Source organism: Strongylocentrotus purpuratus, unplaced genomic scaffold (assembly GCF_000002235.5).
Source record: "Strongylocentrotus purpuratus isolate Spur 01 unplaced genomic scaffold, Spur_5.0 spur5_contig_838, whole genome shotgun sequence".
Taxonomy (NCBI): Eukaryota; Metazoa; Echinodermata; class Echinoidea; order Camarodonta; family Strongylocentrotidae; genus Strongylocentrotus; species Strongylocentrotus purpuratus.
This window is the reverse complement of record NW_022145544.1, coordinates 1,062,131-1,082,648: the sequence shown is the minus strand read 5'-3', so window position 1 is coordinate 1,082,648 and position 20,518 is coordinate 1,062,131.

Genomic DNA, 20,518 nt, shown 5'->3' with positions numbered 1-20,518 from the left:
ATAGAGTTTCTATCGTTGTAAATTTAATGTAAGAGAGAGAGCGAGAGAGAGAGAGAGAGAGAAAGAGAGAGAGAGGGGGAATGAGAGAGAGAGAGAGAGAGAGAGAGAGAGAGAACGAGAGAGAGAGAGAGAGAGAGAGAGAGAACGAGAGAGAGAGAGAGAAGAGGTGGGTATTAATGAATGTAATGTATTGCCTCTGACATTGTAAGGCGAATGAGAGTGATGATGGTCTAGCAATCTATAATGAAATGGAAAGAGAAAAATGAAAAACAAAGATGGGGTGGCACGGACAAGACAAGGGTAAATCCTTCTGTCTGCCTCCCTAAATTAGACTTCATCTTTTTGGAACAAGGTTAATATGATATGGATGAAGTAGATACAGACTCCACTCATTTAGTTTGCATTTACAACAATTATTCATCATTTACCATCGAAGTAGCCTAGTCTGCATAGTTTGATAGGGCGGGGGTAAGTAGCGGGCACCAGTGTAGATTGGTAAAGCGTCGCATGTTCGGTGTTATCTTGTGTTATGAGTTGGTAATGCGATACGTTGTCTGGTGGCGCCGGGTTTATTCCTGGTATACTGATTAGTAGTAGTAGAGAGAGATAGAGAGTGCCTGGTGATGGGGATTGGACAAAGATGCTCCGCAACCACCACTCTTTTTGTTAAAGTTCAGTCTCATTTTTTTTTTTTTGGTAGGCTTCAGGACTGTACTTTTTCCCCGAATGGTTGTCTCAATGTTCTGAAGGTCGAATACCTTTCCATTCTATCAGTTCCATCTTTGCCAGACGTTTCGATTTTACTCTTATATGAAAATGTTTTATCCTATGTATGATGCTTTTTACCTATTATACGCTTGTTATCTGAACGACGTATATACATTATCTAGATAATTACGTTATGCTTAGCCCTATGTTGAATATAGAGATCAATAACCTTTTCAACATTCATCTCTATATTGACATTAAGATCTGATCACAAAGAGAGCAAGGGAAAGAGTGTGTGAAAGAGAGAGAAAAAGAGAGAGAGAAAAAGAGAGAGAAACAGAGGGGAAGAGATAGAGAAAGAGAGATAAAAAGTGTGTGTGTGAAAGAGAGAGAGGGAGGGGGTATATTATATATATATAGAGAGAGAGAGAGAGAGAGAGAGAAAGAGAGAGAGAGAGAGAGAGAGAGAGAGAGAGAGAGAGAGAATGAGAGAGAGAGAGAGATGTGGAATTTGGTCCTCTTGACTCATCCCACGTATATTGTCGTCAAGGGATAACAAAATAAGAAAACGCCACCAAAATGCAGCTGTATAAACCTGGCCGAACTAAACGTTGCTGGGCTCACTTCCTTTTCATCTCCACCCCTTCCGTTCTTTAGGTACATTTCATTCACTTGGTGACAAAACTCTCGACAATAATTTACCCACTTAAGGACCAACTAAACGGGGAATATAGAGAGGGGATGGGGAAAAGGATACTGGCAGTATATAATTATGTAAAAAGTGACCCGTGGCGCCGCGGTAAGGTAGGGTATAAGGAGGAGTGGCGCCTCGCTCTGGCGTCCCGCCGTACTCCACCTCCACAGCACCGTCTGGTGCACAGTCAGGTGGGAGTCAATGCGCATTTTCAGTCCCAGTTTGCATTTGAAAACTAATCTCGGTTATACATGTAGTTGAATGTTAGAATTAATAAGTTTGAATTGCATTATTAAATGATTTGTTTTTATGTTAGATTTGTGTTCTAACATACCCTCTTGTTGTATTTATCCAACCACTCCGTCAATCTCTCTCTCTCTCTCTCTCTATAGATATCAGTTTATCTATATATCTGTCTGTCTCTCTCTCTTTTTTTCTATCTCTCTCCCTTTCTCTCTCTCTCTCTCCCTTCATCTTTCTATCCTTATCTTTCTTACCATCTTTCTTTCTCTTGTTCTCATTATTCTCTCTCTCCTTTTTGTATTTATCGTTATACATTTATTAACCCACCTATTTATTTTTGTAGACTTTTTGTCTTCAATTCTTTATAGTTTCCCTCTTTCTATTCCCCTCACATATTACTTTTCTCAGTAATACCATTCCCACATGTCTCTTAATTTAGACTTTGTGATATGATATAAAACTTGGTAATTGTCTAGCCATCGGTTCCTATTCGGGAAAGTACCAACAGCCCATTTTTTTTAATTAAATCATAGCTCTGCTACCTTCTGGTTTGTTAAATGAATATCTGGGGAGTTTTGTCCTTGTTTTGAAATGAAAGAGATATAAACTTAAGCGACAATGACTCACTTTTACAACAGTCATGTATAATATTTGTAAGTTCACATCTGATTTATTTTTCAAATGTGGAAGGGGGTCTTGATTCGGCCGATAACCCTCTGTGTGCATCCTTCCAAGGATCGTTCATGAACAATAATCATACTCGTCAAATATTGACCCTGATTTTCTGGTTCAGCTATGCATTAGTGCTCTTTCTTGTTTACATAATGCTTCCGAACTATTTAAATCGGTATCGTCCGCCAGGAATGCATTTTTTTTTACCCCTAACGTTGAGAAAAGAGACGGAAGGGGACAATACAGACATGTAATTGTATCTTGATTGAGAAAAAAGAAACTTGAGTTTCTTTTTCATCTTCAATTGGAATAGACTATGAATAAATATAATCAAAGAGTCGTGATGAAGCGACACAATATATCTCAATCTTTTAGTTGGTTTAGGGCGCCAAGGATAATAGCAATTAGGTTTGCTCGTTCTTTTTTTTTTTTTTTTTTTTTTAGGGGGGGGGGGGTAAAGCATTATACTTCATTCTCTTCATATCAATTGGTGGATTGAAATTCAACAAATGAAATTCTGAAGGGCCATCAGATGCTTTGCACTGATATTGACTATGATGATCTTAAAAGATTATTCCAGAGCCATAAATGAAGGAGGGGTTGGTAAATAGATGATGTGAGTAAGAGAGAAAGAAAGAAGGGAGAATAGAGGAGAGATGCAGAGAGAGAAAGAGAGAGAGAGAGAGAGAAAGAGTGGGGGCATGAAAAGGTACGGGAGGGGAAGGGGATGAGAGAGAGAGAGAGAGAGAGAGAGAGAGGGGGGCGGGGGGGGGGAGGGGACGGGGTCAAAGACTTTTTCAATTTCCGAGGTCTCTCTAATTATCCTGATTCCATGAAACACTAAATATACGGTGCGCGAATTCTTGATGATGATTTGATGCAAGGGTTCCTATTATATTCCTCAACTGTGATGAGCATGGATGACGTCATAATCGGTTGGTAAGTGACAGCGTCTCCTCTGACTCGGGCAACCGTTCAAAGGAAAAATCGATGTCATGTCAATATAAAGAAATTTTACAAGCTGGTTGAAGTCAGAGAATAAACCAAAGAAGAAGTAGAATTGTGTATCTTTGTCATTGCCCCATCTCCTTGCATCATCCTCAATATTGATAGTTTTCTTCTGCCTGAGCAATTGCGGCACTGCATTGTGAATGAGTCATTGTCGCCTGACTTTAATTTTGTATCTTCTTAGGAAGAAATGAACAGAATCAAGAATAATACTAAAAGAGAAAATAAGAGAATTATGAATAAAAAATTAACAGTAGGTCGTGCAGAATCGTGAAACAGAAGGCTGTACGAAGACTGAACACAACTTGAAACATATTGTCCTAAAGAAAATGTATAGGCCTGCTGACTAACGTTCGTCTTATATATATTTTTTTAATACAAGACGAATGTTGGTATCAAATTTCCCCTCCTCTCCATCTCATTCTTTAATGCATACATGTATAATCATGTTTATTCATTTATTTATAATAACAATCAAATAATTTCATATATTCTTATAATAATATTGATGTTATTATAGAGCAACATCGAGGAGAAAAATAAATAAATAATTGCTTCCATCTCAAATAACAGGAAACCATTTCCCTCATTTTCCTTTTTTCTTCCCCAGGCCATGCAAGTGATGTTATATTTTCGTGAATGCAGCTTTAAGGTAGCGTAGCACTCCACAGGTAAGTGACACCTGTACATTCCGAATACACGCACATGCCATCACGGTAGCCTCACCACACCTACCCGAGGAGAATGAAATTACATTATGATCCAATTTATTCCCCATGCGGCTTCCCTTTTTTCCCCTTCTGCTCTCATTCTTTGCTCAGCGTCACCGGAACATATCCATTTTCGTTTGACGAGTACCTCACGATTCTCTCCCGATTTACGTCGAGGCTTTTATTTATAGAAAGAGGGGGAATTCCTCGATTTTTTTTCCCTTTTTTTTCGTTGTTGGCGGATTCCTGCTCGTCTTGGACGGAATGAGTCATGATTTTGATGGGGTAGACAAGGCGCAGATGGTGGTGTAGAGTCGTCTGGCTCCTGAGAGGTGAAGACTATGGTGATGAGGATGAGAGTAGTAACGGTGGAGGTGATGATAATTGAGATGGAAATGACAGAATGGATGAATAATATATCCTAATACTCTATTCTAACAATGGTTGTAAAACAAAATAATTTAACGCTCTTTGAGGTCACGCTCACAGTCGATGATAAAACTCGAAGAGTAATAATTATGGCGGCATTCACATGATATTAATTACAATTAAATATGAAATAAAGTGGAAATAAACGAATTTATTACATCGATATTTCTTTGCAATGGTATAGAATATGCAAGGTCGTTATTAAGCTCGTGGATTTGAGAAAAATTAAGAGATTGTGTGCGATTGTTTTAATGTAACCTGGTATTATTAATGAAGAAGTCTCATAAGAATCCTAAAAGTCACATTAAATTCTGAACAATTAATTTAACATCCTCGAAAAATTAAGAGATTGAGTGCGATTGTTTTTTTTAATGTAACCTAGTTTCATTTACGAAGAAGTCTCGTAAGAATCCTAAAAGTCACATTAAATTATGAACAATTAATTTAACATCCCTAAGACGGTATATTTCGACATTAGGCTCTAAAGAAAGATATACTTTTTTAGTTTAAACATATATTTGATATGATTGCAGAAAATATTTCGTTCAATGTCGAGATAGTGACGGATCGTCCCATAACAGGCCTTTATATCCAGGAATTGTTGAAGGTGTCAAGTAACTGCTAGCATTTCATTAAATTCTACAAGTTTTTCCTTGAAAATAACATTTTCTGTCCGCCTCATATGGACTGAAATTAGTCATTGCTGTCAATAATGTAAACGAACGCCATAGAGACGCCAAAGAGGGCTGGTGTATATTTTCCTACCAGCACATAGCCTGATTTACAATCATGATAATGGGCGTATTCTTTTAATAGCCTGAAGTGTTCGGCATTCATGAATTCACAGTATTTACACAATACATTTTTTTACCTCCTAAATATCAGTCCGTATTATCACCGCGTCTAATTCATCCATCTTTTCAATAGCCGTTTTGTTGCTATGTTGGGAAAAATCTCCACATCGGGCATGAGTTATGAAAAACATTTTTGACACAATAACCGTTCATGAGATCAAAATCACAACCGAAATTCTAATTATATTGTCTCCTGCTCTGAGCTGCCACCCCCCCCCCCCTTCTCGCTCTCTCTGTCTCTGTCTCTCTGTCTCTCTATGTCTCTGTCTGTCTGCCTCTCTCTCTCTCCCTCTCTCTCTTCCTCTCTCTCTCTCTATCTTCCTCTCTCTCTCTCTCTCTCTCTCTCTCTCTCTCCCTCTCTCCCTCTTAGTACACGTCGGACCAAATTACATGTAATGGAACATAATAGACAATCCCTTATACCTTCTCTACATCTAAATATAAACTTGGTAGGCTGGGTATTGTGTACGATGACAAGATAATGCACGATGAAATATGGGAGGTTGGAGTCCATTGCCGCCAAAGCCCTCGGTAGAAAGAGGCTCGAAATAAAAAGCTTCACGAAACCGCAAAATCGTCAATTAGTCATATTTCCCCCCTTTAATAACCTTGTCACATGCACAGGCGCCTCTATGGCTATTGATAAACGTGTATCTTCAGATTTTAATGTTCCTAAACCTGAAAGGGGATTCATATAGTAATGAATATTGAAAACAAACCTTTAGGTAAAAAAAAGGTTGCTCGAACGATGTTGAACGAGGGTGGACGGGTTCGAGGTTTTATGGAAAGCTCGCGATGCGTTCGCCTAAACAATTTTAATGATGGAAAAACCCATTTTGATTATGGAGATTTGGCATGCATGAAAGGGAGCATATAAAATTCTAATCCTGTCTGGATATTTTTATGGTCTGCAGCAGGAGAGTGGGTGCACTGAGCAGAATATTGATGAGGTTTCCACAATGCAAGTAAAGAAACTAATGTTCAAAATATGCTTGGACGCCGGGTGCGCTGTCGATCGACATAGTTTTCAAATAATCAAGAACAAATTGTGCTGAAAAATCAAGAGATAAAAATATAGTACTTGTTGTGATTTTTTTTTTAGATATCTAGCCCATATTGTAAGACATTAATGAACTACACCAAATTTTCTCCTAAACACCCCTGATAAAAATGTTATTTGAAGTTAGAGTTAGAACTTTCCTAGAACTGAAGCTTTGGGGATGACAAAGGTCAAGCTCTCAGCTTTTTCAACAAACTTCAATTTCGAAAAGCGTTGACTCTAAATATATCATGTATTATGTGATCTGTCAATTCTTACTTGTTGTTGTTGTTCTTCTTGTTGTTGTTGTTGTTGTTGTTGTTCTTCTTCTTCTTCTTCTTCTTGTTTTTCTTTTTCTTGTTTTTCTTCTTCTTCTTTTTTTGTTCTTCTTCGTCAATGTCTTATTTTTTTTAACTTCTACTTCTCAATTGGCAAAATGTTCTTCTTTTAATCTTTTACTCTTCCTGGCTTTTTATTTTTGTTTTCTCCTTTCTCCTCTTCTTCCTCTTCCCCTTCTCTTTTTTCTTAGTTTTCTCATCTTTGTCTTTCTCCTCCCCCCCCCTCTCCTCCTCCTACATCAGCTGTATTATATTTACACTTTTGACTATTTTTTCGATGAGCTCAACGTAATGAGAATATAAAATTCATTTCCATCGGTTGATGGCGCTATATACTAGAAACACAGGTCAGCGTAACAAGACGAAATGTACAGTATACAGATAACTGTCCACCTTTTCCACTTTCAACAATTTTGAGTGATTCCTATTTTTTTTTAAATGATAAAACACTGGTTTATGGTATGGGTTCACTGGAGAAAATTGATATTAAGAGTTAGTAGCTTTATTTAAGCCAGCTCCCAACAAACTCGATAATTCAATACAGTAGATCTACAGAGTAGCCGCCTTATTTGTAAAAAGAACCAATAAATTCTAAATCTAAAGAATTAAAAATTAGACCGATAGTGGAAAATAAGTCTACTCTTATGTTGCTCTCCCTTTTTAATGCGACAGTAATTCGGAATTGTGTAAATCATAATTGATTATTATTAGATCTGTATTAAGATCTTCCACATACCAAAGATGTACAGTTTTCCCAAGTTTGTAAATTATTGTAAATAAAGAACATGTTTCAAATTATTATGTTCTCTCAATTAGAACCGCTTTGTGTTGATGTCAAGACGGTCAAGAGTATTGGCTGTCAATATGAACATTAGAAAGGGGGCTTGCCTCCCTCCTTTTCAAATATTTATTAGAAGAGGAAGAACGACATTGAATATCGATTTCTTTAAAACAACTGCAATTTGTTACCATTCGGAGTGGGGGTGTTTGAAAATTGCTTTAATCAGGTAATTGTCTGAACTTGAACATGTTGTTTCTTTAATCAAAGTAAAATTAGGGTTTTTTCTTACCAACGAACTGAAAATTGAAAATGTTATATACATTTTTAAAATTTTATTTTCGTTTTTTATTTGTTTTTTGTTTGTTTTTACTACCAAACAGGAATAAATGGATTGGCGCATTTTAACTCTAAGAAGAAAAAAACAACGCAAGATAAACACACATGTATAACGATATCTGAAATAACAATAATCAAGAACAAAATTAAACGGAAATCAACAATTAACAAGTACAGAAGAAGCGTCGTCAACAAGAACAAGTACAATTTGAAATACACCTTGCAGAGGAGCAGGGGAGGAAAAGGGTGGGGTACAGGGAGGGGGTTATGTGCCCCTGTCAAAGCCAAATTTGCAACATTTTGTATTTTACACCGGAACAAAAACGTGGACTAAAGTGTTTGCGTGCGCCTCTTTCAAGTTTAGCTTTTCATATTTAACTTTGGAAAATTATTATGACTCTGCACAATGTAAGAATTTTTATTGTTGTTGCTATTGTTTGTCAGCATTTTATATTGACATGTGTCGTGTACCTCGTGTACCCTTCAATCCCCGTCAAAGAATCCTGGAACCACCACTGATGTTAATAATAGCCAGACAGAAATGCTATGACGAAGATAGGCGTACGTGAGGGGATGACGCCAAATTGAAAGGAGAAACAAGGCGATCTAGAATCAGAAAGTTGGAATGATTAATCTTAAAACTTAAACAAAAGAGGCTAACAGGCGCCAAAACATGACTTTATTTTTTACCAAGTCTGTGCGTCACCGACTGGAATGCATTTTTTCGAGTTGAAAATGTGTCTTTTTGTATGCTTTGACTTAATATAACGACGATTACGCGACATGCGACAACAAATAGATCATTAAAGTAGTCTAATTCTATCTATTGAGTGGTCTTCAAACAACTGCGTTGTTTATTTATCAATTCACGGAGTTATTAACTCTTGATTGATATGAATAATGAGCTGGGAATGGAGCCGCCGATTGGCTCAGTGCTTTTCGCCGTACATGGTAGACACACTTCATTTGTGCAACGTGCAGGCACGCTTTATCTTCTCACCAGATATGTTCGTCTCTATAGGTCCTTGTGTAGATACAGGAAGAGAAAGAAAAAAAATCATTACCGTGTATGTCATTTCTATTTACTCTAAACGGAAACGCAAAAGACAAACATGAGAAAAACAAACTTCATAGCTGGTGCCTTGCAGACTCGCTTCTCGGTCTATATCTTACCAGAAAACACGCGGTATTGTCATTCATGGTCTAAACCGAGCCCTCCTTTTCGGTAGACTCCTTTTAAGCGTGGCGTGTTGACGTTACGGCACTCAATCTCATTGTCATGTCGAGGATGCCCCGTTCACACTTTGAAAGTTAAAGACGTGGAGCAGTTCACACTTGCGGCGCCGGAGGAAGGTTAGGTGTATGAAGCGTGTGCATGCTGAGGAAGGTAGAGAGGAAGTTCAGGAACTAAAGTTTAGAAGTAAATTATTGTACAAATCATAAACCCCAAAGCCCAGACGAGAAAATAACAGTTTGTTTGCCAATGGAGAACCATCAACAATAATTGTAGGTAGAGTCTTTGAATATATAATTATAATGCTTCTTGGGAGTTTTGTTATACACCATCACTGGCGAATTTAGGGGGAGACACAACTTGCCCGTGTCTCCTCCTCCCCCCCCCCCCACTTTTAAAATCCAAGTGCCTGGTATACGTTTTTATAAATGTGCCCCCGTTTTTTTTTTTTTTTTTTTTTTTTTTATGATTGTCAACAATTTTAAGGAATATTGTGACCGGTATTGTGAACCCTCTTTTTTCAAAATCTTGTATTGTGAACCCTCTTTTTTCAAAATCTTGTATCCACCCCTGCATTGTGTCTTAAAGATTGACCGCACGATAAGCATATAAACTTTTTATTGGCGTCGAAGAAAGTTCTGTTTCAAAAGGTACGTTAAAAGCATTTTCCATAAAGCATCATTATGACGCCTTCATTATACTACAGTCTCGCCTTGCTTGGTTGATTCTTTTCATATTTGGTTGTTTTTGAAAACTCCTTTTTTTTTCAAATTCAAATTGCTTATTCTTTTCAAAATTCTTGTTTTTCCCTTGTCATTTTTCACTATTAAAATTTGAAAAACAAATGCCGTGTAGCGTGTCTACTTAAGTTTCACTTGTTCTCATTCGAGCAATATTTATGGACCCTATATCCTGCGAAATCGCGTAAATTATGATGCAATATGCAACAAGGGATATATCAAGGTCCTCCGTGTCTGCTTCATTGTAACTAGTAAACGGTACTTAAGTTGTGATCATGATTGTCACAACTATACAAGTAAGATGACAATAATCATGATAGTGCTATGATATATCGTATTAATGTCAAGCGCAAAAATGGAAATATCATATTACCTCTCGAAGAACGATACTACACTGGGGAGGGGGTGGGGTGAATGGTTCTATAAGACCAGGGTCACATGAGTCCAACATTCTGACGAGAACAAAATTGAAATCAAACTAAATATTAATTTCTGCTCAAATAGGCCTTTTCCAAATGAAGTTGCCCCTCCCGGATGTATTGGTCGTGAGCATAATTTTTAGGTATTATAAATCGGAGTATTGATTTTTTTTTTAATGAGCCCGTTCCTGCCAAAACTCACAAAAATATTATCAACGTGAAATAGAATCTCGAAAGAGTTGGACATTTATTAATAAAAGGGTGGATACAGGATTAATTCTTGATCCTGAAATAGTGTGCAAAATTTGAAATATATTTCCGCCCTTTTTTATCGTTAAATAATTTTGTGTGTGTGCAAAAGCAGGAAACATTTTCATTTCAGTGATGGTGTAAACAAAATGATTGTTCCAACGTTATATAATAACAATCAGTGGAATCTCCAGGTATCTGAGCATTACTTCGATGTTTTTGCATTAAAGAACTTGACGGAAATTATTTATCGAATCCAGTAACTTCGTATTCCTGTACCCGGAAGTGCGCGCTACCCGGAAAGGGCGTGACCTCTGAACATGTTGAATATAGAAGTCACTTTATGAAATTGATCTTGATTCTGGAGTCTGTACGAACGAAAATTTCTGCTATCACCGCCGCCACAACAATGTACGTGAACTGATATACCATGTATCGGTAGACTTATTTGGAATTATCCAAGAGGAAGAGGTAAAAACTCAATATTCTTTAAATAGATATCAAGAGAGATTACGTAATGATAGAAATGTATAAATGGGTGGAAAGGGCACGACAATATAACTGGAGAAAGTGAACAGACTAACAATTCAGAAGGGCATTATTTATTTTGTGGGAATATCTGCTCTAAAATCACATTTATTCACTAAAGAAAGACGTAGAAATAAAAAACGATACGTATCCCATTTTGTATTTGTATTGAATTAGCAATTTGCCTTCGAAATAGAAAAAAATGACAGTTTATTCGAAGAAATATGAATAGGCGGTGTCACTATACCCACGCGTCACATCCCTCATACACTAATGACGCCATACTCCACGAGGGGGCGCTTGGCATATCCCACGCCAAGCACGTCACGAGGCAACGAAACTGACCCCCCCCCCCCTCAACGAAAAAATAAAAGATATGACCGCCCCTTATTGTCATATCCTCATAGAAGGATTGAAACATAATTACGCTAATGTTGCGAGCTCTTTGCTTGATATCTTATCAATCCAGTCCCCTTTCCACGGGTTCCTTTCGGTTTACCGAATATCGCGTGCTCATTTAGATATCTGCATGGCAGCGATATCAAACAACAGACGAAAAAATAAAACCCCAAATGCTAATGTCTGGTAGACATGTGCAGACTTTCTGTCGCTGGCTCAAGTGGTCTCGTTTGGTTTTGGAGTCTTCGGGGTTTCACAGAATTTCCGCGCTCTTTATCTATCTGGCAGCTTCCCAAGGCGAGCACGAAAAAGCATTTAAATCATCATAGATCCTTTTCCTTCCATATCCCTTTTTTAACCAGAACATGTACTATCTTTTTCAAATTTGGTCATTGTTTGGTGTTAAGATCATTGACTGGATGTTAATGGAAAGACCAGCTAGTTAGTTACCTTGGTGGTGTCGCACCAAACCCAATATTCTTTCCGTTTTTCACAGCCCGCACTAACTAACCTTTAATCAGTATGTCAGTATGGAAGTGAGGGGGGGGGGGGGCGGCAGCACACAATACATAAAGACAGCTATTCCCAAAACAATCATATGCCCCATTAATTGTACAATTATTGCTTCACAACATTTAAAAGAAAGTCCCATTTAATAATAATATTAATAATAATATTTAGTTTTTATATAGCGCCTATCATAAATGTCTCTAAGCGCTTTACAAAATTAATATACTATTACCCCGGTCATTGGATTCAGTGCTTGCCCGTACACACTGTGTGCACAAATGACGCCATTTCTACGGTTTAAATATAGTGATTTCATACTGTGTAAATAATCGGATGTGTAAGATGACTCCAGGATAATGTATAATAATAATAATTAAATATTTGTATATATAGCGAATAACACTGCATGTCTCTATGCGCCCTACAGAACAGAATACAAAAGCAGTGGAAATAGTGCACTTGGATCATAATTGTGAGATCTCACAAAGTGCTAAATAAGTATGTTTTCAAATTACTTCTGAACTTTGTGTATTGAGTTTATATTTCTAAAGTATTCCTAAGTAATTCCGTAAAACACATACAGATATAGGGCGAGAGTTTGGGTTTGTTCAACCTTATACGCGCGCGGTTAAAGGAGTAGGCCTCAACATAAAAGGGTATCATGAACAAACAACAAATTGGGAGAAAATGAGAACATGTTTTAGGAGTCAACAAGCAGGAGAAACGCCTCCTCCCTAGATCCGTTTAATATCGCTGCTATTAGTTGGCGAATGTTAAGGAAGTGTATCATAACTCATCATAATTTGCATACGGTCCTTCGTTGGGACACCCCCTCCTTAAATTTATCCTGGCTCCTTCAATAACCCGTTTTATATCTGCAGAAATCAGGGACCCGTTTCACAAAGCCTTCTTTCAATGACAAATGACAAAAATCAGTGACCAATCTGCTGATAACCAATCAGAAGCAAGGATTTCAGTAGCTTATAACAAAAACTGTCATTTGTCACTGGTGACAAGTTTTGCGAAACGCCCCCGGGGACGAAATAGCCTAGAGAGGAGAGTTGAACACCTTCAGGAGACGACTAAATTATTCATACCCCTCGTAAAATTTGATGTTTCTTTTTTTTGTTTTTTTCGTAACTCAAGAATGAAAGTTGGACTGGTCGCACAATGGCCTGTTAAATACTTTTAGACCTATGCTTTAATGTGTACCATTCTCAAGAAACATCAATCGGGACAAATTAAATTTTAACATACTTAAACAATTACAAAACTTGGCAAGGGTGTGAATAATTTGGCTGTTAACCGTAGATAATTAGTCAAGTATATAGACATGATATATAACAAAAATGTCAAAACAAGGGAATCAATTACCTGAAATAGAATTGAAAATGGTAATAAGGAGGTTGCAAATGACTAGTTTCCAGGTGGTTGATCAATATATCGTCAAATGAATCCACGGAACTCCACTAAGAGTTCAGAGACCCCGACATGCATGCAGTCGAATTTACCCTGTCTTATTCCGGCAAACTACTTCACAGATCGCGGTATGTAAATTAGTCGTGTAAATAATGTTTGTGAACACAGTTGAACATATCGAGCTCTGCATTATTTGTTCTTTATTTCATTCTTATAATGTTGATAACTTGAAAGCGCCCAACACGGTATAATCCAAATCAGCGTTAATTCTACCCTTATTGTTTCTAAAACAATTAGACCGCTACTAATGCTGCTGCTGTTGCTGCTACCAACACCCCCACCACCACCACCACTACCACCCTTTAGAATATGTTTCTTTGTATCATCAAATTGTAATGAATGGTCAGCAACGCTATAGAAAATGTTCTCAAAAGATACACTGATGTATTAACTTTCTTATGTTACCGTTTTCTCAGCGTTTGATGGCAACCTCGTTTAAATGTTTGTATATTCATCGTTATGATAAAAAAAAAGATGCTAATGGTGATAAAGATTGAAGTGAATAGTATAGTATTAATGATTGCTTTGAGAGAAATAGTTGTTTTATTACGCTCAAGGGAAGGTTAGAATTGTGCTATTCCCCGAGGCTTGCCGAGGGGAATAGCCCAATTCTAACCTTCCCGAGAGCGTATGAAAACAACTATTTCTCGAATATTAAAGCAGTCATTAATACTTTTATATGCCGAAAAAAAATAGACTAAAAAATGAAAAATTAAAAATATTTCTCATTTTTGTCGAAGACGGGATTCGAACTCTTGCGTACAACAAGAGGTGTACCGATAACCAACGCTTAGACCACTCGGCTATGGCCCGCCGTTAACATGCTTGGCAGTTTTCTCCAATATATACATTAAAATGGATTGAAACCGGCTTCGCGTGTGATGAATGCTTCGCAAAAGCTCCATATACGGACTCTTCTTTTACTTTTGCAATGCATATTGGCATGAACTTAGATCAAGATCTATCGGCAGATGTTGTTTTTTTGTTTTTGGAAGTTTATTTTCGTCTTCATGTCAACAATGCAAGATAAAATTGTCGGTAAGATCGATCGAGATTCAATTGTATTGAAATTACAGACCAATCCTTCGCACACATACGGCATCCTCCATCGCTCAAACCATTTGTTAACATGTAAACCTATGGGGTAACCATGGAGGCTGACCAACTTTTTTTAATAACCATGGTTATTAAAAATATTGAAATGTTTTATGCATGGTTACCGAGAATTTTACAGGAACAGTTGAAGTTTATGAATGCAATTCGACCAATCAGATGGCTGGATTTCTTAAGTGAGGTATATAACATATATCATATCGCTATATCATTAGGATAGGTATGAGTAGTTGGGGCCTACGACATAAAAACAAAAGATGGAATATCAGTCTTCAGCAAATCCAAATATTGAAATAGAAGCGGACAAAGGGGCAACTTCAGGGCAAATGGAGTAGACACGGCTAAAGGAAGAGCAATCAATGTTGTTAAAGAAAGAAAACATCAAGCCAAGAAGAGGAGAAAAAAAAAACCTGAAGAAGTTAACTTTAAAGCATGTCCTTAGAAGCCAAGAAAGTCAACCACGGTAGATTAAGTACGAGGATGAAGCGCCGCATCTCTATAGAGATAACATATGGAGCGAGGCTTCTAGCCGGCGCCTAGCCTAATGAGGAGGCATAGCTGCCAGACCATTACGACATAACAGTTCCAAGAGCCTCCGAATCTCTCCTCCTCTATCCTCTCAACTACTATCATCCCAACTTTCAATTTTACATCCTGAATGTTAAAGCATGGTTAAAGGTTCAGTGACTTTGGCTTGTCATGATTCTGCCGTATGTGCTGCAAGCCTTCCATAATTTCGAATAGCATTCATCATGCTCCGCTTCCCTCATGTGTTGAACTATTTGAGAACATCGCGAACATTAGAGATGCAACACTGTTTTTGCCATCGTTGCAATCAAGTCATTACTATTGCGAGAGGACAAATCTTTGAAGAGCAGAGCATGAAGGATGTGGATGCGAGCGCCCCCCCCCCCCCCCCCCCCCCCCCCACTCAGGTTTCGAAATGACCGCATACTAGTCTTGTTGCCAAAATGTCCGGTAAAGAGGTACTTTTCGTGCGACAAAGTCCGGCCCGAGAATTGTAAAAAAAAGGGGTGTATTTGACTTTTCACCCGGAGATTTCTTTAAAAAGGGGGTGTTTTTTCTTTTTTTTCCTCTCATCTCGTTGGACTCCTGAGAAATTATTCCGAATTTAGGGGGATAACATTGAGCATTTTTCCTGATTTAGGAGGGTCTCCAAGGCAGGAAAAGCCCATGAAAAGCCCGCGAAAGGGGGGTTCGGAAATGTTGGCAGTCCTCAGATAGGGGGTGCTTTCAAAAAGAGGGAACAAGCATACGCGTACCCTAAATAACACTGAGTGGGGGGCCGGGGCGAGCGCCTTGCTGGTATCTTTTCCTCCTAAAGCTAATGATCTTAAGATCCTCTCGATATAGGAAACACACTCGCAAAGACTTTCAAGAAACTAACTCGAGGCCAATTGCAATGCCCTATTGAACTGCGTACAGAAATCATGTTCAGATTATGTAACATCTCATCGTAATATTCGCACATTTAAGTAGGTGATACACAAGGCTATTGAAATTGAGTTGGGTTTTTTAAAGAGAAGGTTGAGTTTTGGAAGAGGTGAAAAATAATTTGTGAGCATTATTATTGTTATTATGCAAGCGTGGAAGAACGTCAGAGGAAAATTGTTCCCCGAAAAGCATGGCTCTCCAAATGCCTCCATATTCTAAATATGACAAGTAACAGTTTATAAATAAGGCCCGATTTTTATGCCACATGTTTGTTGTCCCATATACATATTTCTGTGTACAGTGATTATTCCTTTTCCAAGACTGTATGGGCCAAATTTCTTATCATGTTGATGACTTCAAAACCTACTTGCAGTACACACTGATACTTATATGCTACATGATCAATTTTTTCTGATCGACTCCACACCGTTTCGTTCACAATGCAATCGGATGACCAGAACTCAACTTTATTTTAAGTCTTCGCGTTCGGGTCAATCTACGGCTTCTGTTAGAATCTTCAGTGGTCGTACAATCTCATAGGAAAGTTTTAACTCCAGAAAAATGTTGACCACCATCATAATCTATTAATATATTATTACTTCTTTTGATGCCAAAAAATATCGGCAAAGCAATAACAATTCAAAGAAAAGTGATAATACTCTAATTTGGTGCAGGCACCCGCTTCGTGTGGGTTCAAGCAAATCTTGGACAGCCAAGAAAACAGATTGCATATTAATTCTTGGAATTTCACTATAGGCGAGTAGATTATAATTGATAGTGAGAGATTAAAATTGAAATAAACCAAATTTTCTTATATTACGATATCGTTTACTGATATTTGAACTCGGTAAAAGAAATTATAACTTTTTTCATTAGGGACAGTGGTCCGTTATCATCTTTTTATTTACAGGGGATAATTTTGTTCGAGAGTAAGAATCTTTTCTATCTTGCCCCTAGATATGAATATCTTTATAGAATTGTAAAAAAGTAAAAACAATATGAAATTATGTGGTAACTCCAGAAACTGACAAGCAAGATAGGGATGTGTTGGGGACAGAATATTATCTAGACAGCCCCGCGTGCCAAAAACCCGCAGCACCACTTGTATCGACTTCATTGTCCTTGCCTTCAAAATAATGTGAGGAGTTATAGAAGAAGAAGAAGAAGAAGTAGAAGAAAAAAAGAAGAAGTAGAAGAAGGAGGAGGAGGAGGAGGAGGAGGAGGAGGAGGAGGAGGAGAAGAAGAAGAAAATGAAGACAAAGAAATAGAAGAAGAAGAAAAAGAAAAGAAAATGACGGAAATACGAAAAAGAAAAAGAAGGAAAGGTGAAAGAAGAAGAATAAAAAGAAGGAGATAGAGGAGAAGAGGAAGAAGAAGAAAATCTATCAACAATACACCATTATGAACGTAGACAAAATTTCATTTTGAGCTCGGGTTGGGATCATCAATATAGGGAGAACAAAACGTCATAAAACTCGTTACTCGTTACCGCCAATTAGCCCGCGTCTAGACAGCCTGCTTGATCACAATATCACATTTTGCTTTTATCTGACGTCTAATTATCTCGCTTGCTACTCGGCTTTTTAAAATGACTGCTAAATGGAAAAAGGAAAATGATGATTGTGGGCGCTAAACCATTTGTATTCCCCTCTTCGTTGTTAAGAAAATTAAAAATTGAATAATTAACCAGTTTCAATAACTCGATTCAGCAATAATTTCGTTAGGAAAATTAATATTGTATATGTTCTTTTGAATCCAGCGATCTCTTTGAAAGTTTGTCATCGGTTATAAAAACTTTGATCATGTTTGCAGGCGCTTTGATTCTGGAGGGCATGGGTAGTTGCACTCCCCCTTAAAAATTAGGAATAAACATTATTTCCGTTGTTTACGTTTGCCCCTCCCAAGTCGACTCACGCCTATGCATGTTTAATAATTTCAATTCAAAACTAAGAGAAATAAATACTTAAAATTAAGAAAAACAAAAAATATTTAAATGCCTTTCAAAGTGTAGATTAATCATTCAAAACGACAAAGATATTGATCGTGGAAGATCATCATAAAAGAAATGTGAGCTGCGGTGATACATTAGAAATGTAATTCTAAGATTAGAGTATGTACGGTTGATTACATTACAAGGGTGTCCATTTTGTAGGGCACTTTTGTTAAAAGTACTACACAATTTGTTAAGATTGTAATAAAAATAGTATTATTGTTTATTATTGTTGTTCAGATCTCCCAACAGGATGGAACTTCCAATTCCATTTTGATTCTCTCCCCCACATATTTTCCCTTCTCTCTCTCTCTCTCTCTCTTTCTTTCTCTCTCCCACACACTCTCTCTCTCTCTCTCTCTCTCTCCCTCCCTCTCTCTCCCCCCTCTCTCTCTCTCTCTCTCTCTCTCTCCCTCACTCTCTGTCTTTTCATCAAACTAATTCTTCTTTAAAACAATGTTATTCTTCATAGAGTATCAGTAGCATGAGTTGTCAAGCTTTGGCGCCAGCCCGTATCTGCGGGTACCATCTACTCCTATTGGTGGCCAAGAATAGCACACTTCAAATAAAAATGACGAAAGTAAATCTACAATTGCATCTTTCCCCAACAGCATGCATTTGCCTGGAATCAATCTTTATAATTTTGTATACTTTATAAGTAAAATAGAACTCAGAAGAAAGTTTGCCGATGCACAAATAAATCTATACTCTCCAAATACCAAGTGAGCCCATGCACCAACCAATCTAGCCTTTTTTGTTTTGTTTTAATCCTGTTCGTTTAAATTAGGCGCGTGCGATTTGGACTGATAAATGTGTTCGAGATTCGGACTATATATATGTCCATACTTCATGTAGAGTATATAGTTTTAAGTGGAGCGGCAGACAATTGCTGTTTTTGAGACTTATCATGTCAATATTGTTGTCGGCGAGAGGCGGAACGCCGCTTTGATGTTGTCGCTTTTAACGCAATTTCAAAAATGGGATACATGCGTTTTGCTTAGCTGCAATCTGAAATGTCAATTCTGAAATCGAACATCCCACATAAGTTCAGGCATTCCGTTTAGAAAGAAAGAGAAATTGAAATTGGTAGATTTAGTTTGAAGTTATTCTTCATGTTCCTGTTCTCATTCGTTGGATACTTAAAAAAAAGGACTTCACAGAATGCCGGCGCCACAAGAAAATTATCGATCTTTCTTTATGGTTGGGAATATAAAGTTTTGAGTTGGATATCCTCAGAACCGTTTAAAGCAAATATTCATAGAAGTCAAAAGGTCACTCTGGATATAAAATGTATTACATGCCACAGGCCACTATCAGTTTAGCAAAGGAGACACGGGTATTCTCGTAAATGCTGTCAGCAAGTTAGCTGTTTTTAAACCCATTTATTTCATTTACATATAACAATGAATATAGAGTTTGAATTTGAGGACAATCTTTAATTAATGAAAACATGCCCTGTCTACAATGATATAAGAAGCTAGCCGAAAGCTTGCATATAATCTTATAATTCATTAAAACAAACATGTTAGTGATATTCGAGTGATAATAAATGTGATCAGGAGGCCTGCATCTTGTATGAAACATATTATATTGCAACTACTAAAACTTTTAGACGTAATTAGAGTAATGTTACCACATGATAATAAATTCATAGCACTCTGTGCTTTAAATTCGACGCCGATACTGATATGGATGTAAATTAAATGATATGATAATAAAATATTTTATCTGCCATTTGATGAGTCTAATTGGCATATCCAGATCTTGGTGGTGGTGGTGGGGGGAGGGGGGAGGTGTGGGGCAGGCAGAGAGAAGGTAGTCTGAGGGAGATAGAATATTTAGACTGAATGTTTGACATTAAATTGAAAATGCTGTATCAAGCTCACTAGAGAGAGCTAAGCGAGGAATCGACATCTTTGTGACAACGCAAAAACAGTTTTAATTATTAAGTATTAATTTGATTATTTGAGGATACTTCGTGCTGGCTTCATAGAAGAAGTTAGTCAATCTACTTTTGCAACGCTTTATTATAATCATTTTATATTTTTTTGTCAAGAAGTACATGGAACTGTGCTCCTATTACCGCGAGTGGTAATACATCTAAACCTTAACATTACTGATGTATGAAGCAACGTTGCAAACGAGCAGAACACCCTTTCTTTAGATGTCCAGAATTCGTGAGGTTTCAAGAGGAACATAATTAGCTTGGTTGGAAGTTTATCGGAGATATCCCTTCCTATTCCTTCAAATATACCATTGATGAGATTAGGTCAGATCACAAAAGCGGACTAACTTTAGTCTCGACTATTAGACAGACCCCGACTGAGTGAGCAGACTTCTGCAAATGATTGGAGCGCCAAAGGTTCAACCTATTCATCTCGTAAAACTTATTATAATTCTGTGACAAAAATCTTAATTATTATTATAATAATTCTCATTTCCATTCCATGACTCCTGAGGAGTTGGAGATGCTGAAATTTAGTGTGGGCTAGCGTGAATATGATAAAGGTGTTATGAAATGCGCTCTTAAATAGTCCAGTGAAGATTTAAGGCTATGACATTTCATTTTCATTTCATTTCATTAATTTTC